Source organism: Globicephala melas, chromosome 10, assembly GCF_963455315.2.
Source record: "Globicephala melas chromosome 10, mGloMel1.2, whole genome shotgun sequence".
NCBI lineage: Eukaryota > Metazoa > Chordata > Mammalia > Artiodactyla > Delphinidae > Globicephala > Globicephala melas.
This window is the reverse complement of record NC_083323.1, coordinates 76,793,103-76,820,938: the sequence shown is the minus strand read 5'-3', so window position 1 is coordinate 76,820,938 and position 27,836 is coordinate 76,793,103. Positions and strand designations below refer to the sequence as shown.

General features: G+C 43.0%; 1 long non-coding RNA gene across 1 annotated transcript in view; it reads right to left on the bottom strand.

Annotated features, from left to right (window-relative positions):
* Positions 1-2,218: 2,218 nt before the first annotated feature.
* The window catches only part of LOC115839124 (uncharacterized), a 43,669-nt gene continuing 18,051 nt past the window's right edge, over positions 2,219-27,836 (bottom strand). The window contains exons 3-4 of the long non-coding RNA XR_009565622.1: positions 4,209-4,335; positions 2,219-2,468 (exon numbers count right to left, since the gene is read on the bottom strand). This is a non-coding gene — a long non-coding RNA (uncharacterized lncRNA). The remainder of the gene's footprint in view (positions 2,469-4,208; positions 4,336-27,836) is intronic.

The window sequence follows — 27,836 nt, the reverse complement described above, 5'->3', positions numbered from 1 at the left end:
CTGTCTCCTCACCCCCACTGCACTAGATTATTGGAAATCAACTGTCAGATATAATATCATCTCACCAGAAAATACTGTGGTATGTATATCTAAGAGATTGACTCTTTTTTTAAAGGCACAATCATAATAATATACAGTAAGTAATATTAAAATTCTTACTGATAGTCACCTAGTTTAGATAATAGTAGTAATACAAAATTTTTTTTCAGATTGAAGCTGCAGGAATTTGAATTTTGAGTTTAAGTATTTCCACGTATTGTTTTATTGTGTTGAAATTATGTTAAAATGAATATCTGTTATAAGTCACATTCCCATATGTGATAGGTTGGTTGGTTGGGTGGTTGATTTTATCCGAGGAGTAGAAATGAAGCAAGTTGATTATTTACAGGACAAGAAACAGAGCAAAACGGAAACCCAACGTCTCTGCTTTTTTTTTTTTTTTTTTTTGCGGTACGCGGGCTTCTCACCGTTGTGGCCTCTCCCGTTGCGGAGCACAGGCTCCGGACGTGCAGGCTCAGCGGCCATGGCTCACGGGCCCAGAGGCTCCGCGGCACGTGGGATCTTCGCGGACCGGGGCACAAATCCGTGTCCGCTGCATCTGCAGGCGGACTCTCAACCACTGCACCACGAGGGAAGCCCACGTCTCTGCTTTTGAAAACAATTTCTCTGAACCCGGAATGAGAGGAGAAATATTTTAACATCCACCTTCCCAGCACCACAGCTCACTTTCAGCTGGCTTTACACTGCTATAGTTGCACTCTGTTAAAATATTAAAATTCCTCTTAAAATGTGAGAACTTACCTTAGCGCCTCCTCCTCCTCCTCCCCCAACCCACCCACTGGCTTCTCCTGCCCTGAGCGGAGCAGGCCTGGGCTCTGGTTGGCAACTCTGCCGGCACCCTAGTGGACATGGTTGATGCCCACCTGGTCCCCCTCACCCTCTGCAATCCCACAGAAAACCTGCCGTTGCTACTCCTGGGAACTGCAGCCTCCACAGGGTACCACGCTGGTTGTTACCTATATTAAATGTCACTTTTTACCTAAATCCCTTTATTATTTCCTCCTGTTTGGGAGTTCAGGTGAATTTAGTTTAGGGCGACTGAGCTAAGCCAGGATTTCAGAGTCAGACCTGGTTCAGATCAGGATCTATCTCCCGCGTTCTAGGCAAACTCTGAATTATAATGTCTTCACCTGTAAAATGGAGACAGTAATATCTAACTCATTGGATTGGAGGGAGTATTAAAGGAGGTGATCTTTCAATGTCCAAACGTCTAAATTTCTGACGTAGAACTTGATTTTCGGTACCAAACCTCCTCCTCACACAGTTCTCCCCATTTCAGTTCATGGCATCACCATCCACATTTGCTTAGGCCCCAAACCAGAAGCCATTCTTGACTCTTTTCTTCCTCTTACTACTAACATCTAAACCCCCAGGAATGGAGTCTACCTTCAAACCACTTTGTACTACCTCCATTGCTATTATTCTAGTTCAGCAGCAGTCCTCAACCTTTTTGGTCTCAGGGTCCCTTCACACTCTTGGAAACTAGTATTGTGGACTCCCAAGACCTTTGTTTATGTGAGTTATATTAATACTTATCATTAGTATTAGAAATCTGAGCTGAAACAATTTAAAATATTTATTTGCCCATTAAAAAATAAGTCCATATCATGTTAATATAAATAGTATATTTTTCTAAGTAGACATATCTCCTCACAAAATTTAGAGAGAATAGTGGCATTGCTTTACTTTTTTGCCAATCTCTTTAATGTCTGACTTTAAAAAAAAAAAAGGTTGCATTTTCACATCTACTTCTGCGTTCAATCTGCTGCAATATCACATGTCACTACCCTCTGGAAAATTCTTTTATTTATTTATTTTTGGCAGCATTGGGTCTTCATTGCTGCATGCAGGCTTTCTCTGGTTGCGGTGCGCGGGCTTCTCGTTGCGGTGGCTTCTCTTGTTGCAGAGCACGGGCTCTAGGTGCACCGGCTTCAGTAGTTGTGGTGTGTGGGCTCAGTAGTTGTGGCTCAAGGGCTCTAGAACACAGCCTCAGTAGTTGTGGCACATGGGCTTAGTTGCTCCATGGCATGTGGGATATTCCCGGACCAGGGATCGAACCTGTGTCCCCTTCATTGGGGACTGTGCCACCAGGGAAGCCCATCGTCTGGAAAATTCTACTGTATACTCATGAAAGAAGGAGAATAAGAAAGGCAAGTAATGTCTTAGTGTTATTATGAAAATACTTTTGACCCTGCAGACCCACTAGAATGTCTCAGAGGGATCTCCAGGTCTCCACAGACAACACTTTTTAACATTTAAAAATATGGAGCTATACTTACCATAAACTTCACTTACCATACTTTTTAAGATCAACAGGGGATTCACTGGTGGTCCAGTGGTTGAGAATCTCGCTTCCAATGCTGGGAGCCTGGGTTCGATCCCCAGTCGGGGAACTAAGATCCTATAAGCTGTGTGGCACAGCCAAAAAGAAAAAACGAAAAGATCGACAGTTCAATAGTTTTCAGCATGTTTACAAAGTTGTGCAATAATCACCATTATCTGATTCCAGACATCTTTGTCACTCCATTAGCAGTCTTTACCCATTGCCCCTCATACCAGCCCGTGATAACCACTAATCTACTTTCTTTTTCTATGGATTTGCCAATTCTGGGTGCTTGATAAAAGTTAAATTGAACTTTAGTTGGTCTTTTCTGTCTGGCTTCTTTTACTTAGCATAATATTTTCAAAGTTCATATGTAGCATGTATCAGTACTTCATTTGTTCATATAGCTTAATAATATTCCATTACATGAATATACTACATTTTATTTATTCATCAATTGGGTTGTTTCCACTTTTTGGCCATTATCAATAATGTTGCTATGAACATTAATGTGCAAGCTTTCGTGTGGATATGTATTTTCAGTTCTCTTGGGTATATACCAAGGAGTAGAACTGCTAGGTCATAGAGCAGCTCTATGTTTAACTGTTTGAGGAAACACTAAGCTGACAAGACCACACTTTGAGAATCGCTTCCCTAGTCTGAGCTATCCTCACCTACTGCCTGGGCCATTGCCTAATTTCCCTGATCTTGCCTGGTGCCCCTACAGTTTTTACTCCACGCAGATGCCAGAGCCATCCTTTTCAGAGACCACATTAGAGAATATCACTCCATTCTGTAAAACTCTCCAATAGTTCCCCATTCTACATAGAATAAAATCCAAACTCCTCCAGGGCCCAGACATAATCTAGTCCCGGCCTACCTCTCTGACTGCATCTCCTCACCATCTCCAGAACGTGCTTCCTTCTAATCATTCAGATCTCTACCTGAAAGCAACTTCCTTAGAAGGTGTTTACTTATTTGTTTAATTGTTAATTTTCACCACTATATCCAGTTCCTAGAACTGTCACATGGTAGACAGTCAATAAATATTTTGGAATGAGCACATTAATAAAAGGCAAAGGCATCTGGTGTTCCAGTTATCTATTGCTGCATAACAAACTATCCCCAAACTTAGTGATTTAAAACAACTGTTCAATTTGGCTAGGCTCAGCTATGTGATTTTTCTATTGATCTTGCCAGTGGTCACTTGGGTATCTGCAATCAGCTGGCATATTGACTGGGGGCTGGGCTCAGTGGGGCCTCCTTCTCCCTGGCCACATGACCTCTTCATTTGTCTCTACAACAAGGTAATTGGATTTCTTCCACGGCAGCCCAGGGCTCCCAACGGCAAAAAGTGGAAGCTACTGCCCTTTCAAGTCGTAATCTTGGACCTAGCACAGCATCACTTCTGCCATATTCTATTGGTTAATAGTGTCAACAAGGCTAGCCCAGATTCAAGGGACTACATAGGGTCTTCAATACCAGGAGGAGTGTTTCATGGGGTTGGGCGGGCGAACCAGTGAAATTGACAAGCACACCATGCAAAGGCACAGTACATTTAACCTTTCATTATTATGACCATCTGGTAGCTGGAGAGCAAGTAAATCCTCTTAAAAGGGTTTGGCTGTATTGCAAATTACAGTATCTTTCCTAATGTAGAGTTGTATGAATAAGAACAAGAGAAAGCTTATGAATTATTTTGAGTACAGGAGTCTTTGCTGCAATTTGATTGAAAAGAATACACCTAGATATGGAAATATTTTATTAGATTTATTAGATCTTTGTAGCTTTATTTGTTAACACGGAATTCTAAGGGAATCCTTACCCAGGCTGCACAGTACAGTAGTAAAAGACTCTGGAGTCTGGCTACATGGGTCTGAGTCCTGGTCAGATGCTTATTGCTGGTGATCTTGCACAAGTTTCTTAACCTTTTCCAGCTTCAGTCTCCTCATCTGTAAAACAATACCTGCATTATGGGTTTTTGAGAATTAAGTTAGTTATTACCTGTAAAGTACAGGATAATGCCACATAATGCCTGGTAGATAAGCATTTGTTAAATAAAACTCCAATTTCAGGAAAAAAGAATACTGAAATGTTAATTCTAAGAATACCAGCAGTTACGTTAATCAACCAGTAGATAAGTTTGTTTTTTTTTTTAACTCGCCAAAAGGCAATCGCCCTAAATCAAAGTAATCTAAACACTTCCCTCCTCCAGGTTTTCTCCAGTCGTTAACTATTCAAACACAACAAGTGGTCATGACAACTAATCAGATAGCTCTTTTTTAAAATTTGTTTTTGCAATTATTTAATCAGACTTTTTTAAGACTTTGACCTTTATTGCAGTTTCTTTCACCTTCCTTAATAAGTTTTAAAAGGCCTTCAAAAAAAAGACACAGTAATGACTGGCAAGTTAAACATTGGAGAGCATTGCCCATTCAAAGGTTGGATTTGGCTGTGAAGGGCTGGAGGTCACCTACAGCTATGACTGTCATAGTCCCAGGCGGGCTGGTTGGTCCCTAGTCTCCCAGACCCAGGTTAAATTCGGGGCCACTTCAGGAACTTCACATGCAGTTTGATTAGCATAGACTATTCCAGACTCTGCAGCCTCTTTCTTCACATACAAAACATGGAGTCCCCAGGCAAACAGGGGCCGTGAGACTGGAGGTAAACTAGGTTCTCACTAGAGCATTCTAGGATAAATTCCCACACTAAATTACCACTGACAATCTTAGAAACTCTGGATAAGATGGAGTCATTATGAAAAAGATTAAATAAAATATCATCTTATGTTTACATGTCATAGTAGCTTTTTAAAGCGTTTTCAGTCTCATATCATGAACAGCCTTAGGAACGTAGCAAGGGTAATATAATAATTATTGATTCCGTGACAATCAGCATACCGAAGATGACAGGTCATAACAGAAAGTTAATTATAAATAAGTATATCTGTGGATCCTCTGACCTGGCAGCTTATCTGAATGAGTGAACTACAGGAAGAACTGTGTTCTCCCTATATCTTTCCTGCACTTCTTCAGTACATGTACCTGCCAAGTACTGAGCACTGACAATTAAAGCTTTAATTATCTTCTTTTCTTCTCATTTTCATTTTTCATGAAGCTGTAACAATAAAGAGGAAAATGGAAGTCATGCAGAATCTTACCACCTCAAGGCAATTATTTTCATTTCTACATATTTCCTTCCAGACTTTGTCCAGATGTGTGCAGGTTTTTACATAATTATCATCATAGTGCACATGCTTTTTTAAAAAAATTAATTATTTTATTTTTGGCTGAGTTGGGTCTTCATTGTTGCGCACGGGTTTATCTCTAGTTGTGATGAGCAGGGGCTACTCTTCTTTGCAGTGTGCGGGCTTCTCACTGTGGTGGCTTCTCTTGTTGCGGAGCATGGGCTCTAGGCACGTGGGTTTCAGTAGTTGTGGCACGTGGGTTTCAGTAGTTGTGACACATGGGCTCAGTAGTTGTGGCTCACGGGCTCAGTAGTTGTAGTGCACAGGCGTAGTTGTGGCGCACAGGCTTAGTTGCTCCGCGGCATGTGGGATCTTCCTGGACCAGGCCTTGAACCTGTGTCCCCTGCATTAGCAGGCGGATTCTTAACCACTGCCTCACCAGGGAAGCCCCTGCATGTGCTTTTGAATTTTACATTTTCTCTTTTTATAGCAACACTTGTTCATGTTGTTTCATAATCTTCTCAATTATTATGGCTTTTTATTCCTGTTAGTTGGTGTGTGACAGTTGACTTAGTCATTTAGCCATTGGTAGACATGTAGATTGTTTCCACTGTTTTGGGGTTTTTTTCTACAAAAGTCATAATGAACTTCTGTGTTTTTATACCGTCTTTCTCATTATTTCCATGTGATACATTCCTTAGAAGATTATGGGTTGTGGCAGACTGTATGTTCTAAAGATGGCCACAAAATATCTCCCAACCCCATTGCTCTTCTGCAACGAGAACTTGACACTGTCCTTAGACCTCCACAGGCTCTGTGACTGCTTTGACCATCGAATATGGCAATAGTGCCATAGTGCACCTGTTTCGGGTACAGCCCTTAATTGGCCTAGTAACATCTATTTCCTGCTCCTAATAAGTGCAACTTTCTTGAGATCACCATGCTATGAGAAGCCCAAGCCACATAAAGAAGCTCTGGGGTCTGAAGCCCCAGGTGGACAACAAGAAAAGCCCAGGAGCATCAAGACATCAGACCCATGAGCAAACACGCCACCTCAGAAGTGTAGGGGCAGACCTGACGGCCCCACGTGAAGGCAGGCGGACAGACTGCCCAGGGGAGTCCTCCTCAAACTCCTTACCTGTAAAACTTCATGCAAATAAATGGTTGTATTAAGCCCTACATTTTGTGATAGTTAGCTAGTAATATGTATTTGAAACATAGGTCAAAGATAAAAAAAAATTTTCCTAAATGCTGGCAAAAGCATTTCTAACAGGATCGAAACAGTTTATACCAGAGGTCCCCAACCTTTTCGGCACCAGGGACCAGCTTCACAGAAGAGTCTTTCCACAGACCGTGGGGGGCGGGGGGGTCAGGGCATGGGGATGGTTCAGGCGGCAATGCTCCTCTGAGGCTAAGAGAGCCTCACGTCTTATTCCCCCCACTTTAAGCTCTGCTCATCTTCAAGCAAAACTAATACTTACCATTCACCTACTTTGAATTTAAACACATGATGCTCTTTGAACTCACGTGAAGAAAGGAACCAGAGAGGACGGAGTGTGTGGGGACACCTGCCCAGTACATTAAAGATAAACACATGCTTGAATCATACATTCATTCCAAAACCTATTATGTGTTAGGCATATTGATTCTGCCAGTTAGGACTGAGTATACAGTGACAGAAACTAACTCAGACTGGGCTCAGATGAATGGGAATTTATCAGCACACAGAATTGAGGACTGGTTTCAGGAAAGGCCTAACTCAGGGCTCAAAGAGCGCGAAGAAGAAACAGATTTCTCTGTTGGCTGACTCTTCTCTCCTCTGTGTGCTGGTTCTGTTCTCAGGCTCTGAGTCGCTGGTTGAAGCAGTAGCTCCAGCCTCACAGCCTCTTAGGTTCAAGTGCAACGAAAGGGAGAGAGAGAGAGCTCCAGAGAGCTGCAGCACAAGTCCCGGGATTCAACGGCTGGACCATCTGAGGTCTTGCGCCCATTTCTGAACCAGTTGTGGTGGCCTGGGGATGAGGATGTACTGACTGGCTTAAGCTGGGCCCCAAGTTCTATGCCCGGTGCTGAGTCAGCGTCACTGGGAGCACAGGGACTAGAAGTGGGGGAGGGGGTACTCTGCCCAAGATGTGCTACGAGCGACACATTCTCCCCCCTTGCAGGAATTCTCTGCAGACAGTAGGGCATCACTGAGAGCAGTATTGGTTCACAACCTCATTTGACTAAATACTCAGCTCACCCCCACCCCTCTATTTAATCAATGCCTCCCTCTAAAAGTGTTATCTTTACGCCCGCGGTCCACACTGCTTCAGCCTTCCTTTAATGCGCTGGATGCGAGGATATTTCTAAATATTTGGTCACGTCTCCTTTGAGATGCCACAGACTACCCTTCTCTATAGGAGGAAGCAGCCTCTAGGGGAAGGAAGGAGGCCAACAGATGAAAGGTTACTTCTTTCCTTCCACCCCTAGGAAGATTCATAATTAGAACCTTCCTAGATGTAAAGAAAAAGGGCCAGAGCCAGCTTTCCAAAAGCGGAGGGACAGGTATTTTCCCAAAGGAGGGAGGTGGATCAGACAAGTCAGTAAAGTTCCCGCCCGTTACAGGATCCTCTGATTCACACCCTCTCTCAGAACAGGCAGGGTTTGGTTTTGTTTTCAAGAAGGGGAGAGGGCATTGGCTCCTGACAGGCAGGGAGCAGGGGAGACAAGTCCCTTCGGGAAAGAGGAAGGGGCGGGGCTGGGAGGGTGGCGGGACCCACTGCGCCCACTTCCCAGCTGCAAGCGTCAGGCTGCTACTTCTCACACCCCGCTTGGATTCTGAGCATTTTCATAAATCCGCAGAATTAGCTCAGATCGTCAGCTTGTACTTGACAGCTTTATTCCTTCAGCTCTTGCAAGGGAAAGTAAATCAAAGCTTGACTGCTCAGAACGTGGCAGGAGCGTGTAATAAAGACGTTCCGCAAGGTGGGGGGCAGGCGTGGGCAGCCTCTCAGGGTCTACCCCAGATCCAGGCCGCCTCCAGGGCACGTCGCAAATTGTAGGAATTACAATTACAACCTCTCCACGGTGGACTATATGAGCAGCCCTCAAGCCGTGTCAACGGAGAAGGAAAGGCTACGCAAGGAGAGGACAGAATGAGAGGGAGATTTTCCAGGTGCAGGGTGCCCTGGCTGGAAAGCCCTGACACGCCAGCCAAACGCTGGAACCCATACAGGCGAAGTGAAGAAAGCAGTACAGCTTACTTCGGGGGGTGGGGGTGGGGCAGGGCAGAGGGTGCTCTGCAGTGGGCGTGGGCGGAACAGCATTTCAGCGCTGAGACTCCCCAAAGCACCAGCAGAGAGCTGGGCCCTCAACACGGGTTCAACTAAAGCACGGTTTCAGCCTTTGTGCTGATGTTGCCTCATTTCACGTTTTATTTCTTATTGATCCACTTGTAGGTCAGAAGCAATGCAAGAGCCACACAAGTTACACAACGCGTATGTTCTAAACAGTCCAGTCTGCCGAGGGCTTTGCAAATAAACCTGCTCTTCCCTGGCCCTTCTGCCTTACAGACCTCAGCCTCTGTGTAAGGATCCAGGATCTCTCAGGTCATATTAAAGCCCAAATTTCATCCTTTATCTGAAACACAGCACTTTGAGAAATGGGAAACATGTAATTTGCAACCTGACAACGCTGAATTTTACCTGAGCCCTGGGATCCTGGAACACGTTGGTGAGGATTAAGAAATCCCCCAACAGTCTTTGCTTAATGCCAAGACCGGTCCTTTCTCATCTGACTTAAGATGCCCCCTGTTCACCTGTGACAAGGCCAGACACAGACCCTCATGATCCCCTTTCTTTGCCTCATAAATGATTAGCTGAACTGCTTGTCCCCATTGATCAATGCAACAAAACACTGTTAACCAAACTTTGGTTAAGCTCTCTCCTTCCTCCAGGCCCTTGAACTTTGGCCCACCCTCAGCTTCTGAGAATAGGCTGACCTCAGGGTCAAACGTTCTCTGATCTACCATCCGCTCGTGCCACTCTTTCATCCCACTTTCCCGAGCCCAGCTCTTTCCAGGCTTGTTTACTCCTCTCTATAACGAGGAAAATTTTTTTGCCTAACTCTGAGATGTTTGCAGATCTATGGTCACAGCCCTCTCTCACAGCAGTAGTTCCTCTCACCCCTTGCAATAATTCTTTTGAATACAGGTATCACCTTACTAAGTCTGGAATATATATGTTTTGGACAAACCAGAAATGAAAGACAACCCATCAGCTTCCTTTATGAGCATATACTGATAGTAGAAGTTTTTTTTAATAATTGTTTGATTCTTCAGTCTCCTAAATGGGTTTCCAGAGTGCACTGACCATTGTGACCTGTGACAAATAATGAATAGGGTAGATTAGTCTAAGTTAAATGCCTATCATGTGTTAGGCACTGTTGTGTTTACATGTTATCTCATTTAATTTCCCCAGTTTCCAGAAGAGATAGGTACTAATTTTACTTTCTTTTACAAAAGAGGAAACAGGCACAGAGAAGTTAAATAACTTATCCAAGGTCACACAGCCAGTGAATGGCAGAGCTGGGATGCAAAGTCAGGTCGGTCCAAGGCCACAGTTCAGGCATTTAGCCATCATGCCATGGGCTTTCCTGGGGATGACTTCCTGGGATGCTCCTTCTAACAGCTGGCACCCCTGTGGATAGGAAGCATGTGAAAAAAAGAAAGAAAGAAAGAAAAAGAATCCCGACAGCTGTCAGCTGGGAACCGGCTTGGCCTCCACAGCTGGGAACTGGTTTTACACCTACCAATCCTAAACCGTTTCGCAGACTAGCACTGTCTCCTGAGATCACTCTGTGGGGTGAGACAGAGACCACTCTGCAACTGTGCCTTTAGCACAAGCCAAAACAGCTGAGAGAACCACAGAAACGAGCAGACAACCACCCCCCATCCCCTGCCCCCGCCCCCACCCCGCCTTCCTGGTTAACATGAGCAATTACCACTTCTTTACGGGTGACAGCGTTAGCTAGATGCCGTTCCTGTCACCTCTTCGATGAAAATCATTAAGATACTCAATCACCAAATCATTAAGATACCCCCACTTTCTTTTTTTTTTTTGATACCCCCACTTTCTGACAGCACCCAATCCGGAGCAATCCTCACTCTGCTGAACGCTTCCCAAAATCATCTAACAGAAACCCCAATCCTATTATAAGCCCTCCCAATTCTCTCTTGTCTAGATGCGGCACCGTTCCACGGTGTTTACAGTCGCCCTTGCTTTGTTTGACTACAGGTGGGAACCTGGCGGGCTGTGCGCCACCTGGTGGTTGTATCATGTAATCGCAGGAGCTTTGGGAAGTTCCTCAAAGCCCACTCCCTTTCCCCTCTCTGCTTTGCAGTCCTCCTCCTTCCCTCTTCTTAACCTCTCCCCCAGCTCTCTTCCCCCATCCCCCAGTGTCCCTCTGGAAAAGGCTTTATTTCCTTTGGGATAGTGTGAATTGTTTAACCATACTGAAGAGGTCTCTCTAACTTAGTTATCTTCAACTCAATTTCACCAGCTGCGGAATCTCAAGCCTCAGCCTTTACAGTCCCGGTGCTTTCTCAATACACCTGAAAAGGGAGGAAGGGGGTCAGCAGAGGCCTCTGTGGGTACAGTTAGGCTCTCTCTATGGGAATAGGAACTCCAGAAGCATCTCTACCACAGCTCCTCTTCCCAAAGTTTGCACCCTTGAAATGAAGGATAAAACTGTTCAGTTAAATTATTCTTCTTACTAATAGTCCCAAACACGAATCACAAAAAGACACACACACACACACACACACACACACACACACACACACACTCTTGGGACTTCCCTGGTGGCGCAGTGGTTGAGAGTCCGCCTGCCGATGTAGGGGACACGGGTTCGCGCCCCGGTCTGGGAAGATCCCACATGCCGCGGAGCGGCTGGGCCCGTGAGCCATGGCCGCTGAGCCTGCGCGTCCGGAGCCTGTGCTCCACAACGGGAGAGGCCACAACGGTGAGAGGCCCGTGTACCGCAAAAAAAAAAAAAAAGAATCTGCCTGCAGACGCAGGGCACATGGGTTTGAGCCCTGGTCCGGGAGGATCGCACATGCCACGTAGCAACTAAACCTGTGCGCCACAACTACTGAGCCTGAGCTCTAGAGCCCACGAGCCAAAACTACTGAGCCTGCGTGCCACAACTACTGAGCCCACACGCCTAGAGCCCACGCTCTGCAACGAGAAGACACCGCAATGAGAAGTCCGCGCACCAGAACGAAGAGTAGCCCCTGCTCGCCGCAACCAGAGAAAGCCGGTGGGCAGCAACAAAGACCCAACGCAGCCATAAAAAAATAAATAAATAATTAAAAAAATAAAAACCTCTGGATTAGTGCAGAATATTGTCTCTAAATTTAAAAGTTTATTTTTGTTGTGACTTTCTTTTATTACCTATAATAAAACATGTCCTACGTAACAACCCATGGCTGTGGCCCAGATGAAATAATGACAGCAGCACATTTCTGGAACTTTTTTTGGTTACATGAATATAAGATGGTGATGTGGAAACTCAAATGGACATGATGATATTACTGCAGCAGGCTAAAGGCGATGACTGCTCTACATGGCAACGCGGTAATGAAAATGGATGGCATCGTCACATACTAACTTCCGTTATAATTACACCACAGGACGTTTCTTAAATTATGTGATTGGAGCACATTAATACAGTTTTCTATGACACTGCTTTACCTACTTCCTAAAGCAATCCTCTCCTATGGTAAAAATCAATGTGAATTTTTTCAGATTTGTATTTTTTCTAGATATTTTCAGGTTATTTTAGAAAACACAAAATCTGTATTACTTAATGAAATGATAGGTTTTTTTAGTATATGATGTGATATTTTCTAATAGTACTGCAATGACTGACAGTTCATGTCTATACATCACTTTTAAAGTTCCACAAATAATTCACTGAGAAATAAATTCTCATGTAAAAATTAAAATTCAGAAAAATACAGAGTAAATGTTAAAAGTCACCCATCAGTCCCAACCCCTCCCCCAAATCTCACTCCCCTTCCCTACAATAACCACTATTACCACTTTTGTGTGCTCCCTTCCAGATCTTTTTTTTGCATTTACACTCACATATACGCACATATTTTGCAGATAACAATAGTAAATGTTTCTTCCATATTGATGCGTTTCAGATACACTATTTAATTCTTGTAGGGGAGGCAATATTTTACCTCTACCCTCTTAGAGTTTTCATCTGGGCATGAGAATTAAATTGACATGAGGCAGATTAACCAGAGAAAAGCATATAAATTTATTTAGTATAAGTTTTATGTGACATGAGAGCCTTCATAAGGAAATAAAGACCCCAAGCAGTGGCAAACCTAAATGCCTTTACACTAGATTGAACAATGACAGGCGATTGTGGAAAAGCAACTAAAGGAAACGGGGAAGCTAAAGAAAGCTAAGAGTTATTTTAACAAGGTCTGTTTGCAAAGAAGTCTCTTGCCCTCAACTTCCCACCCTTGATGATACGGTTGTTGGACGTCTCCCATAGGGCAGTTTATCTCCTGCTTTCAGGAAGAAAAGGGGGCCAGTCAGAGCATCTGCTGTGTACCTTTAGCTCGAAATCATCCTCAAGCCAAAGTGGCCTGTTTTGGGGTGGCATATTTGGCCACCCTTCATCTTCACAACAACCTTTGAGGCTCATACCATCAGTTTTCCATTTACAGATAAGGTGCCGGAATCACAGAGGAAGTAGCTGTTCAAGTTGCACCACTGGTGAATAATGAAGCCAGATTTTGAACTCAGGCTCTCTGGGTTCTGTCCCAAACTCTCAATCACGACCCTGTATCGCCTGCCAGTGGCCAGTTCAGTATCACCCTAGATGCTTTTCGGTCTGCTAACCACAGGAGCTGAGTGGGCTACATGCTCGTGCTATGTGGCTCTTCAGTGGTGGCTGATGAGACTGCAATGGTGGTCACCCCGGTAACATTGTGCACCTGAACCTGGGCTGTTGCAAAGCTTTGCTGTGGTCTAAACACAATAGGAACACAGTAGAAAGTGCTAGTAACTTGAAGCAACAAATGCAGTAGATCTAAGCTTTTATGCACTGTCAAAAACTAGGGTGGGTTTCTCCAAACTGCAAGATTTACTTAACTGTCTTTGTCAGTTGGGTAAAATTAAATTTGGGAATATTTCTTCAAAATCACTTTCTTGCCACATTGCTGACCCCCAGTGTGGTTCCCCAAATACTGCTCCAATTTATCAAGAGTGAAAAAGTAGGTTTTTCCTTGGATCTCATTTTACGCTGCTGTCTTTGTTTCATCTATGTAATGAAGATAATCCTGGCCCTATTCCTTCAGAAAATTGAGGATTGTATTGGAGGACATATAAGTGAAAGCACTTTATAAGCTGCAAAGTGCTCCTCATGCCTGTCTCTGACAGTGCCCCATGCCTTCCTCTCTGGGCTGTAAAAGTGGATGAATCAGCTCTTAGCATCAATCATTAAGAAACAATTAATGAAAGTGCTCAGATATGATTAATGCTTTCTAAATAACATTCAACCAACACAGACTCTACCTCCATAACCTCTTGTTACGAATATCTGGTTCAAATGTTATAGTGGTAGAATGTTATTCTTCACCACTAATATAAGCACATTCCCTCCTAGGGAATATAAAGCAATGAAATAAAAACTGCATTAGGTGCCTGGCACTAGTAGGCATTCAAATATCTATTCAAAGAATAAAAAAGAAACACTGGTCCCAGTCCAGCCCTATGAAAAGCTGACCACTGAAATTTATCGCACTTTCCATATGCATCCATTTTTCTCATCTTAAGATGGAGAAAATAAAGTCCGCCATCATCTTTGTCTCTCAGAGGTGTCATGAGATTGAGATCATATATGAAGTACAATATATAAATTTAAGCTATTGCTTTTTTCTTTTCCATTGTGGTTTATTACAAGATATTGAATATAGTTTCCTGTGCTACACAGTAGGTCCTTGTTTATCTATTTTGTATATAGTAGTTTGTATCTGTTAATCCCAAACCCCTAATTTATCCCCCCTCCTTTCTCCTTTGGTAACTATAAGTTTGTTTTCTATGTCTGTGAGTCTGTTTCTGTTTTGTAAATACGTTCATTTGTATCATATTTTAGATTCCACATATAAGTGATATCAAATATTTGTCTTTCTTTGACTTCATTCACATAGTATAATAATCTCGAGGTCCATCCATGTTGCTGCAAATGGTATTATTTCATTCTTTTTTATGGCTGAGTAATATTCCATTGTATCTATGTACCACATCTTCTTTATCCATTCCTCTGTTGATGGACATTTAGGTTGCTTCCATGTCTTGGCAATTGTAAACGGTGTTGCTGTGAACACTGGGGTGCATGTATCTTTTCAAATTAGGGTTTTCTCTGAATATATGCCCAGGAGTGAGATTGCTAGATTATATGGTAACTCTATTTTTAAGTTTTTGAGGAACCTCATACTGTTTTCCATAGTGGCTGCACCAATTTACATTCCCACCAACAGCGTAGGAGGGTTCCTTTTCCTAAGATATTATTTATATATGTATTTTCCATTAAGGCCCACATAGGTAAGGTGAGTTATCATCAGTGTGTTACACAGGGCATCGATGGAAATGGGAGCTGGCAGAGCTCAGGTCTTGGAGTTAAGCAGCGGGACCAAGGCCAGGTAGGCAGTAGGTAAAGCAGGGAAGTGTGTGTGGGAAGCCTGAGAAGGAACAGCTGGAGGGAAGCAGCATTCAGAGCTCAGGAGGTCTCACCAAGTGAATGGGAACTAGTCAGTGCTGGGAAGAGGGTAAAAGGCAAAGGACTCAACAAAGGTCGGCCACAGCAGGCAGGAGACTGGCAATCAGTGAGCGCGAGCTAGTCCTGGTACGGGAGTTTGTTGCACTTGCCCTGATTTACCACGTCTGCGTCAGAATTCCATTGAGCTTTGCTCCGTAAGGTTTTGCTGACATGTGGAGCTGAAGGTTGAAGTCAAGAGAGAAGCGGTCACCATCCAATCAGCCCATGTTGCTTGTAGCTGTTGCCATGTTATAGGTGTGTGTTCATGGCCCCATCTGCTGCTAACAGTGAGTCATTCTTGCAAATAAAATAAATATCAATACATTTACATGCATCATATACCTTATACAAATCCTGCGAGTGGTGTTACAAAAAATAACACATTTGGGAAGCAAAACAAATGCTTAGGTTGGCAATTTCTTCACATGATTCTGGTAGTGCTGTTAACCTTGCTGGGAGATATGACTGTTACCTTATTCAAATACTATCTACTAATGTTCACCCACGTTTATTCAGTGTTTGGATATCTGCCATAGACTGTAGTTCTCTGTAATACCACTAAACGTAATATTTATTAATTATTAAATAAATTTGTTTCCTATATCCATAATTGTGAATAAAGAGTAGGAATAATGTTGGCAGTATTTTAAGAAAAACTTATGGTTTCAGGAATTCTTGGGAATTCTGATATCTCATCCCTAAATCCCAAAGATTAATATCTGTCAGGAATTTGGAAACATTAATGTTCTTTGTTGTGTTTGGGGTGGGATTAAGGCTTTGCAAATGTGGAGAAGCAAGACCCTACAAATGGCTGTAGGTTCTAAGTGTAACATGGTGTGAAGTCTAAAGGTGGGAATGGTAGGGTGAGGCGGAGTGTGGTCATTGTTCTTCCATCTATGGAGGGTGGCTTATAATTAGAATATTCTTCCAGGTTAAGTGAAATCTTATGTAGATTAAGATGCTTGTGTAGGTTATATAGGTGATAAATTCACAGGGATGCAGAAGTTTTATTTAATTTCTCCCTGTTACTAGAAATTTTACAGAATCCCAGAAGGTGGGATTGAAAGGGAAAGATGAACTTGATATTTACAGAAAGGTCCTTTGTTAGAAATAAAGATTCATGATCATGGCAGAGCTGATTATATGTGTCCACCAAACCATTTCATTTTCTTTTTGAGCTCAGAGGAAGACTACATTTCCCAGCATCCCTTACATAAAACTTTCTCACGTTCTTTCAGTCTGGCTGTCTCTCCATCTGCGCTGCTGGAAGTGAAGACTCCAAGATGGCAGAAACACGTGATAGGAGAAGCGCCAATCCCTGAATTTGCTGCTTAGAGAACAGCTGTCCTGGAAAATGCTCTGACCAGGAACATCAGCATGAATGAAAAACAAATTGTTATACTGTTCAGCCACTGAGAGCTCAGGGTTTCGTTTGTTACCCGGTATAGCCTAGCCTATCTTAACACTGTGCTGTGATCTTCCTTACTCTTCACTGGAGCGAAGGAACAGCATGTGGGACGTACAGTGTGGTAAGTGACTATAAAATAAGGCACATTCATACTGTAGTCTGTGCGGGACGTTACACACATGTGGAAATGATGTGTCCCCTGAGACATCAGCAAACAAAACCCACATCTAATGGATTTGGCTACTATCAGTTGAAACAACTCAATAACTAAGAGCTTTTTCCATCAAACCGTGTGCCTCCATCAGTGCTCCTCTGCCCTACTTGTTCATTATGATGTAATAAGTTGCAGTGTATTGTTCTTTGTACCATAGTCTCTTGGGAATGTGGTAGTATAAGACTCCATCTTTGTGCCCTGCCAAAGTTCGCTTTTGGACCAGACCCTGACTGTGAGGTCCCCACCAGCTTTCTGCTTCCCAGGAAGACCTTCTTTAGCAGCCGGCAAGGCTTACCAGCCAAAACTTCTCACACAGCCCAGTTGTCTTTTAAATAGTTTAGAGTAACTTAGGCCTTAAAGTAAGCAGATTGTCAGCAATAGGAAACAGCTGAAAGGGGAAAGCATACTGGACAACATTAGTGCAAGAGAAGGGGGGCCTATAGCCATCACGCAGCAACACTAGGTGTCTTCCTGGGAGTGGAGCCCTGGGAACTGAGAGGGGCTGCATGACTGCCATTTTCTTGACTCGGGGTTTGATTTAGTCTAGAATCTGACTCCTGTCTTGACACCAATAGCACTTACGCAGATAAATGTAAGTGCGACAGTTTATCAAATTTAAATAAAGATCTAAGGTCAGATTCTTACTTAGATTTGGTGTTTCAGGGTTCAAAGAGATAAGATAATCTACTCCAGCAGACAAAGCTACTGGGGACTTGTCAGAACTGGAATAATTCTACAGGCTCTTGAGAGAATGGAGAAGTGAGAATCAGTTACCTTCAAGACTGCATTTAAAAGCATTTATACAAGGGATGTCAGTGACAGCAAAATCATTTGCTGAAACACATTCTGAATCTCTGGCAGTCTCTCAGTTACAAATACTAATTTGTAAAAGTCCCAACTGAATGAATGCTTTAAACAGCAGTTTGTTTTTTCCTTTTTTTTTTTCCCCCCCGGTACGCAGGCCTCTCACTGTGGTGGCCTCTCCCGTTGCGGAGCACAGGTTCCAGACGCGCAGGCTCAGCGGCCATGGCTCACGGGCCCAGCCGTTCCGCGGCATGTGGGATCTTAGCCGACCGGGGCACGAACCCGTGTCCCCTGCATCAGCAGGCGGACTCTCAACCACTACGCCACCAGAGAAGCCTCTTTTTTTTTTTTTCTTCTTAAACCACACTGGAAACGCCCTCCCTCACTTACAGCTCCCCGACCAAGGCAGTTATGAATGAGCTGATGGTGCCTCCTGGTGGCCACCATGGAGAATCACCTGGCACAGGTGCTTCCTTGATTTGTACTGGCCACCTCTTTACTCTTGTACCGATGTGCAGCATTTCTGAAAATCAAAAGTTAAAAAGTTGGATTTATGTGGTCTATATGAACTTATGTGTTATGGGAGTTTTCATTGCTAGAGAACTAAAACGGAAAATCAAATCTTTAATTGTATTTCACACTCTTCAAATATATATTTCTAATACTGGGCACATAGTCTTTAATTTTCTTCTTTTCCTTCACAGCTTGACCAGTGGACATTCAACTGAGACTTAGGAGGTGTTCCTTTGAGAACCATCTCTGTTTCAATTGTTTTCTATTAATGTGGTCTTTATTTTTTAATTTTCTCTGATTTTTTAATTAAAATAAGAGAAAACAGAGTAAGGTATTAAATCATATGGGCTAACTGCCAAAGATGACATCCTGTAAAGTTGGCTGGCAGAAACCTCAAACAAGGGCCCAACTCCAACATTTTGCTGGGTACCGTTGTTTACCATGTAAAAGTGAAGGTTTGAAATGTGCAGTGGTTGAAAATCAGTGACTGTTATATTTTATTTTTCTTTTTGGGGATTCTATCCTGCTTTTTTTTTCTTTAAATGGAGTTAACTGCATTCCAGACAGCTTTTTCTTCCACATGTATACATATCATTTTAAGGAAAATATTTCGTCCTCTTCTGCCTCTTTTTAATTCCCGGTACAGGTGCAAAACCACTGCTAATAGTGGTTGGGAAAAAAAGCCATATAAGTCCTGAATGAAATAAGACTTTCTAAAAACTTAGGAGTGTCGACCTCTAAAGCCTTTCAAGTACCCAGATGTTTCTTTTCATCTTGTCAGAAATTTCCATGTTCGTTTTCATCCATTTAAAAATCTACCCTGGGGACTTCCCTGGTGGTACAGTAGATAAGACTCCATGCTCCCAATGCAGGGGGCCTGGGCTCGATCCCTGGTCAGGGAACTAGATCCCACATGCATCCTGCAACTAAGAGTTCGCATGCCACAACTAAGGAGCCCACGTGCTGCAACTAAGGAGCCCTGGAGCTGCAGCTAAGGAGCCCGCCTGCTGCAACTAAGACCTGGTACAACCAAATAAATAAATTAAATAAATAAATATTTTTAAAAATCTACCCTGTTTTTCTTAAAGTGTCAACTTTCAAGATAAATAAAAAGCTGATTATATTTTAAATCGTTTTTTGTTTTTTCTATTATTACAATAGAACGGTTTTAAATTTGTTTTTAAACTGCAAACATGAAAGTCTTAAGTGATAGCATGGCTTAAAGAGTCTTTTGTTTGAGGGCCTGGGAACTAAACGTCATCTATTACATCTATTACAATGTTTCTGTATAAAGATATACATATTCTAACTCCTGAAACAATGAACAGATGAGGACTTCCTGTGCTAATTTATAAAAATTCTAGCTGATTTGACTCATGCAGAGATATACTTATTGGCATTTTAAATAATAATAATTATTATAAATATTTATTGAATGTTTTCTGTCTTCTAGGCGCTGCTTTAAGAAGCTTATAAGCATTGACTCATTTAATCCTCATCACGACCCTGTGACAGTTACCTCTCGTTATCTTGTTTTATATATAGACAAGGATGCTGAAGCACAGAGAGGTTAAGTCACTTAATCGAGCTCACAGAGCTATTAAGTGGGGGAACAGTTTGCCTTTAGAGCCACTGTACTCTGCTCTTTTACAGAGTTTATTTTGTCACATAGGCAGTTAACTACTGAGATTCATATTCAAGCTCCTTGAAGGGAGGCAGCAAGCCTTACTCATTTTTGTTTCTCCCACAGCGTCCACCCCTAGCAGATTCTCAAAAGAGAGTTGTTGACAACTGAGCTAGTTGGGGATACCGCTCTCTAGTCGTTACTATTGTCCATCATACACAAGGTTTCTGTGTTCTTAATATGCCCCCGAGGGACATACTTTAGCAAATGTGAAAAACCTCAGTGCTGTAAATGTTGATTTAATCCAAAGAGCTGACAAGTAGCTTGGGATGCTGGCCTAGGTGAGTCCTTCTAGCCTCCACAGTTGACTGGGAGGGACACAGCCCACAGCCCTTAGCAGTATGTGACCGGGTCAGGGGGCACCTTATACCCGATGCACCTTCTTTGCTCTGGTCCCACCCATTCAACCTTCATGTCTCTGTTGTAAAACCTTGGGTTCTACCTGCTGATCACTGCCAAATATGGTGAGGCCAGGACACTGTGTGTGATGTGAGCTCTTATGGAAGTCACCTAAGTAAACCTAAGAGGGCATAGTTCCTGGGTTTCCCTTTTGAAGTGTTTTGCCACACGATCGGGTGGGAGTAAGGGTGGTGGGAGATGCTTCTGGATGCTGTCTCTAGTGGGTGGGGCCCGCTGTTTCCTCCCCAGCACTGGTACAGACGTTAAAGGCATTATGTGTTGAAGCCAGAAGCTGTCCAAGCAGCTTACTGACGGACAGCAATTTGGGTACAACTGGAGACTATACTGGAAGAAGCAACGAAGAGAGAAGAGAGTGCACAGGACGCGATGCAGATGAAGTCTTAAGCCAGATGGACCTGGATCAGAATCCAGTTTCTTGCCACTGCCAGGCCCAGGTGAATTTATGCAAGTTACTTAAGCTCTTTGGCCTCAGTTTCCCTATGTTGTATTAAAACTGAGATTAGTAATCTAGTTCACAAGGTTGTTAGGAGAAGTAAATGAGATATTGTGAGTAAAGAGCCTGCCATACAGTCACACATGATACATATTGTTTGACTTTCCCCTGAATTCCCTTCCTGTACTTCTGGCATATGAAAAAATGATGAGGTAGAAATAGGCTGAGTCCAGAAGGGGAAAATAGACTAAGCTTTCCTGGACTACATTTTTATATGGATAAAGATTTTTGCAACTGCAAATACAGGCAGCCCTTAGTACCCTTGAGATATTCGTGATATTTTCCTCTGATGTTCTTGTAGCTCCTGAGGATTGCTGTGGGCTGAGGGTGAGAGACTGACTTTGTGAAATGCTGCCCATCCCCCCTCTCAGAATCAGGCAGGACTCTGGTGAGTTTCAGATGTTGCAGAGAAAACTGAACCATAGCACGGATGATATTAAAGTTTGTTTCCATTCTAACAGTCTATGAGTCTAGAACTGAGCATCAGTTTCCTCTTATGGACAGGTTGCTGTGCAGATTAAATGAAATACTTTATGTAAAGGATGTGAAATGTAGAACTCGGGTGATACGGTCATGACTGCATCATCACTATTAACAATGGCTAATTACTGACTGGGACATCTAAATCTGTCTGCTGGAGCCAGGGAAAGTTGGTGAGGATTGCCAGGCTACCTTTTCATCTGTTTAAAATGCATAATTAAAATACAGAGTAGTTTGAACTTGGTGATGAGAAAGCTTTTCTTTCACCCTCCCAATACTCCTTACTGTGTCTGCTTTGTTTTCAGAGGCTGTTAACATGCTGACAGCTACTGAACTGCTGTTTACATTTTGTTACTCCTCTGATCACACACCTACCATGACTCCCAGTTGAAATTCCTAATGGAATCCAAGCCTGGCAATTGAGCTGTCCACCAGCCGGCCCCACCCTATCTTTCTAATTTTCTCTCCCATTTCCTGGAGCCCCTGAACATCCTCTCTAGTCAGACTGGGCTCTTTATTCTCTCCAGAATGAACTTGTAAATTCTGGCCTTTCAGAAATGCTGTGCCTGAAATATCTTTCTCCTTTCTCATCAGCAAGTCTAAATCCTTAAAGGCTAAGGGACTACAGCCTGATCTTTACATGCCCAGCTCTGCCTGAGTTCGTCATCCCAGCCCTGCTGCAAATTATTTATGAGACTTTGAGCACATGACCTACCCTCCCTGCGCCTCCGTCTTTACCTGTAAAACAGAAGTCACAGGAGCGCCCACATTCTAGACCCATTTTGAAGCTTAAAAGACAATTTATGTAAAGCACTTAGAACAGTATCTAGTGGGTAGTATGTAGCCAAGAAATGTGAGCTGCCATTGCTCATGCTGCTTTCCTGGACCTGAGCCTTTTGTGATCGCCCAGTGTCACAATGACTCCTTTTTCTAAGTTCACGTATTGTCTCTGCTACTCCTTTGCCACATATTTTTTCATTCCACAAATATTGGTTGGATGCCTACCATGTGCCACACAATGTTCTCAACGCTGAAAACAAAGCGAAGGCCTTGTTTTCATGGAGCTTGCGTTCTAGTGGGGAGACGGGCAGTGGACGATTAAGTAAGTGAGATGTATGGTAGGTCAGGTGGTAATAAATGCGACAGAAAAAAATTAGGCGAGGGATTGGGAATGATGGTGCGGGCATGGCGTTGTTATTTTATATCGGTTGGTCAAGGAGACTCCTTAGAAAGATCATCTGTGAGCAGAGCATGGAAGGAAGGGAGAGCTTAGATATCTGGGGAAAGAGCGAACAGCAGCTAGTGGGAGGACCAGCAAGAAGGCCAGGTGACCAAATCCTCAGAGGGCAGGTGGGGAGAGGGCTGGGGATGAGAGGAGAGCTCTAGTGGGGGCCTTGAAAGCCAAGAAGGACTTTGGCTTTTCATTAGAAGAAAAGCAGTTTGTACATTTGTGGCTTTTTTTCCCCCTGGGTACTGTCTCTATCAATTAACTCCCATATGCTCAGCTTCTCCCTGTCTATTGTTTTTTTACTTTTCCGCAACGTAAAACAAACTTAGGCGTAGTTATGAATTTAGGAATTTCATCCTCTGGTTTGTATCCCCTCATCTGGAGATTGCGTCCTCTCCTCACCTTCGATTTCCACAGCAAGGTCCTTGAAAAGGTGTGGTCATGTGCTTCCCCGTCTTCCCCGTGGCTCTGCTGAAACGGCCCAGGTCAAGGTCACCATTAGACACTTTCAAACATTTATCTTCCTTGGCCTCTCTGCAGCATTTGAAACTGTTAACTCTCCTTCCCCTTAGTTTCTAGGACACAGCTCTTTCTGACTTTCTTCCCACCTTTCTTTCTTTCCTTTTCCATCCCTGTATCAGTAGGGATGGGTTTGGCTGCTCAGTGATATCAATCAAGAATCCAGGCTCTTTCCTTTGGACATGGTTTAGTGGTACCTCCCTCTGTGGACACAAGGTGGCGCTGAAACCCCTGGTAGGTAATATTTGTACCTACCACCAGGACAGTGTCCCATACATTTCATGCCATTTTACCACTGAGGCCTTTCCTGACTTTCCATGTAAAATGTTACTGTACCTCAACCCATTTTCCCTATTCCCCTTATTCTGCTTTTTCTTCTTAGGGATTATCAATAGCTGACATATGCCTTTATTTCTTTATTATCTTTCTCATCCATGAAAAAGTAGACTCCATGAAGTCAAGGATTTTCTTCTCATCTGTATCCCCACAGCCTTGGCACCTGGTAGGCAATCAGTCCCCGCTTGCTGAAGGAACCAAAGAATCTCATTTGTCAGCACTGGGTCACAAGTCCACCCTTAGACCCACATGGAAAGGGGGAGAGGATTGCCACGATTGGCTGGGGCCAGCCACAAGGGAGAATGGCTACTCGGTAACCAACCAACAGAGCCATACTACCTTGGCCAGTTTTTTATTTCCCTACCTTTTCATTTAGTGCTAGCATGCCTCAGGATTCGTTCCTTGGCAGTTTTTTATTTACACCACATTCTTCTTGGGTGATTCCATCCCTTCCTTGCTGTCACTTACAGACTGGTGCTGCCCACATATATGTTTCTAACTCAGCTTTCTCTCTGGGGCCCCAGACCAGTCCTAGGGTGACCAGCTGTCCTGCTCTGCCTGGGACTCTCCTGGCTTTAGCACTGTAAGTCCCATGTTCCAGAAAAGCTCTCAGTCCTGGGCACCTGGGAGGATTGATCACCTTGCAGACTGTCTACACAACATCCAAACCAGAACTCTCTTGAACTCCAGAAGTATATCAACTGCCTCTAGAGCTTCCCTTAATCCCAGAGTCCCTTACTTACCTCAAACTCAAGGTGAACCCAACTGGAATTTATGTATTCCACCCCAAATCCTCTTCTTGTACTTCTCTAATCAGGGGAGTATTGCCACTAATTACATATAGTTTTTCAAGTCAGAAAACTAAGTGTTATCATCAAAGGAAAAAGTCCACAGTGCATTTGCCTTAGTTCTCTGCAAAATTTCTAGATTTTACCAAAAATCTGAAAAGGCCCCTTAGAGTGTGGTGCTCAGGTAGAAAAACAGCTGACTGCCACATTTCTGAGTATAATGTCTCTGCATCTCTTGAATCTGTACTTCCTCTCCATTCCTGCTACAACTTTAATTAAGATCATCCTTTTTGCTGGGGACTAAGCAACTGTCATCCTGCCTTGTTTCTTTGAGTAGTCATACACCTTCCCTTTCCACAATCCATTCTGCATACCTTAAAAGTCTCATCTTAGTTCTTGATGCTTAAAATCATCAATGGTTCTCTTTCATGAGTCCCTCCGCCAACCTACCTCTTCCTCCTTTTTCCAAAAATTTCCCCCTTTACTCTCTTGATCCGGCCACACTGAACTACTTCAGTTTCCAGAACACATCCTGTACTCTCACCCCTCCATCTTTCTCCTCCTGACTCCTTTGACTTGAAGTTCCCCTTTCCCATTCCAGCCTAGTGAACTACTAGTGATCTGTCATGCTACACAGTGGTTATGAATATGGGTGGTTAAAGCTCATTATGCCTGGTTAGGGCTGCTCAGCTTTACCACTTCAGAGCTGTGTGACCTTCTTGCCAGAACTGGGAAGTTTAGCCAAGTCCCTGAACTTCACCAAAGCTCAGTTTCCTCATCTGTAACTTGGGGGTAATGTTTGTACCTACCACATAGGGCTGTAGAGGGGATTAAATGAGATAGTAATCTGTTAATAATGTTAACTACTATTATACAAGAATTAATGTCGGCTTCTCTTAAAAGCATTTACTGAACCCTCTCCTTCCCCGGCCCTGAGTTTGCATTAGGAGGACCTCCTCTGAGTGCTTGCAGCACCCTATGCTCAGTGCTAGTGTTGATCAAACTGTAATACAATTAGTCCTTCTACTAATTTTCTCCAGGAGACAATAAGTTTCCTGAGGACCTTGACTCATTTATCATTGACTTTTAAGGACTACCTTATGGCCTGGACACACTTCCCTGAAGATAAGAACAGTGTTTGATACTTCTTTGTATCTTCCATAGGCCCTGGATACACTATACTCTCCACACACGGCTTTATCTACATCTACTGTCCATTTTGCTTGGTGGGAAATATGTTCCCTGACAACTCCTAAGAGTCAGTTGGTTCCAAGTCCAAATTCAGTCATTTTCTTTCTTAGGCCATCTGAATCAGGAGGCAGGGTCTCATAGTACAGACAAGCTGGTAGAACCCAACCCTCTAGAACAGAGCTGGGACCCCTCTGTGGCCTGAAGAAAAGGTGACTACCAAGAAGGTGGGTCGTGAGCTGAGGGAATTTGTCTATTTTAGAGAAATTAAGATATTTCCAGATAGAGACTTCCCTGGTGGTCCAGTGGGTAAGACTCCATGCTCCCAATGCAGGGGGCCCGGGTTCGATCCCTGGTCAGGGAACTAGATCCCACATGCGTGCTACAACTAAGAGTCCGCATGCTGCAGCTAAGAAGTCCACATGCTGCAACTAAGAGTCCGCATGCCGCAACTAAAAGCCCACGTGCCGCAACTAAGAAGCCCGTGTGCCGCAATGAAGATCCGCGTGCTGCAAAGAAGATCCAGCGTGCCACAACCAAGACCCAGTGCAGCCAAAAAAAAAAGGTATTTCCAGATAAACAAAAACCAAGAGAATTTGTTAATAGCAGACAAATAGTAAAAGAAGTCTTTCGGGTTGAAATGAAAGGACACTAGAAATGTTTTTTGGTTTGTAACACTTTTTTCTTATCCTATCTGATTTAAAAGGCAACTATAGAAAGCAATAATTACAAATTTATGTTAATGGGCATAGAATGAAGATGTAAAATGTATGGCATTAATGGCACGAAAGGGGGAAGAAATGAAGTTATATAAGAGCAAAGTTTTTGTATACTATTGGAATTAAGTTGGTATTAATCTGAGCTACGTTTTTATAAGTTAATATATTAATTGTAATCCCAGAGCAACCACTAAGAAAATAACTAAAAATATATATACCAAAACAAACAACAAGGGAATTAAAATAGTACATCAGAAAAGATCTACTTACACAAAGGAAGGCAGTAATGGAAGAATAAAAGACCAAAAAAGACATGAGACATATAAAAAACAAGTAGCAAAATGGCAGAAGTAAGTCCTTCCTTAACAGTATACACTTAAATGGATTAAAACACCAATTAAAAGGCAGAGATTGGCAGAATGAATTTTTAAAAAACCATGGTCTAACTATATACTGTCCACAAGAGATTCATTTTAGATTTAAAGACATAAACAGGTTGAACATAAAAGAATGGAAAAAGATATTCCATGAAAAGAGTAAGCAAAAGAGAGCTAGAGTGGCTATAACAATATTAGGTAAACAGACAATTAAGACAAAAATACTGAATGGTTATGAAAGACAAAGAAAGAAAGTATATGATGACAAAAGGGCCAATCCATTGAGAATATATTATAATTATAAACACATACACCCTAACAATGAAGCCCCAAAATACAGGAAGCAAAAATTGACAGAACTGGAAGAAGTAGAAAATTTAGTAAGTGGAGACTTTGATAATAGCTTCAATAATAGCTAGAACAACTAGACAGAAGATCAACAAAGAAATAGAAGACAAACTACACTACAAAACCAACTAGACCTAACAGGCATCTATAGACATTACACCCAATAACAGTAGAATACACATTCTTCTCAAGTGCACATGGAACATTCTCCAGGATGGACAGTATGCTGGGTGAAAAAAACTTGTCTCAATGATTTCAAAAGTACTTAAATCATACGAAGTGTGTTCTCTAATCATAATGGAATGAAATTAAAAATCAGCAACAGATGAAACTTGGGAAATTCACAGATATGTGGAAATTAAACAACACAGAAAGAAAACTGTAAAATTCATATTTCTGCAATTTTCTCATTCTCTGAACACCAACTAGGTGCCCAGTTACTTCTATTCTGACACCATCTATTTGGAGTTAGCATCAGACCCCACAGGTCCAGGGGCTCAATCCCACAGACTGCCCTCACTGCAGACACCAGTCACAAGGACCCGGTCCTCAGGCTACCAACACTTCTGCCCAACTTGGCTGCAAAGTCAGGGGTTCCCACAATCCCTTTCTCAGTTTCAATAAGCCACTACAACTCACAGAAATCAGGAAAGGGCTTTACTTACTGTTACCCGTTTCTTACAACTCAGGAAGAGTCAAATGGAAGAATGCATAGAAGAAGGTACTGGGGAGAGAGGAAGGGCAGAGCTTTCATGCCCTCTCCAGGTGCACCACCCTCCCCCAATCTCGATGCGTCCACCGACCCAGAAGATCTCTGAACCCCATCGTTTAGGGGCTTTTATGGAGGTCCCATTATGTAGGCACGATCGACTAAATCACTGGCCATTGGTGATTGAACTCCATCTCCAGTCTGTCTTTGCTCCCGTGA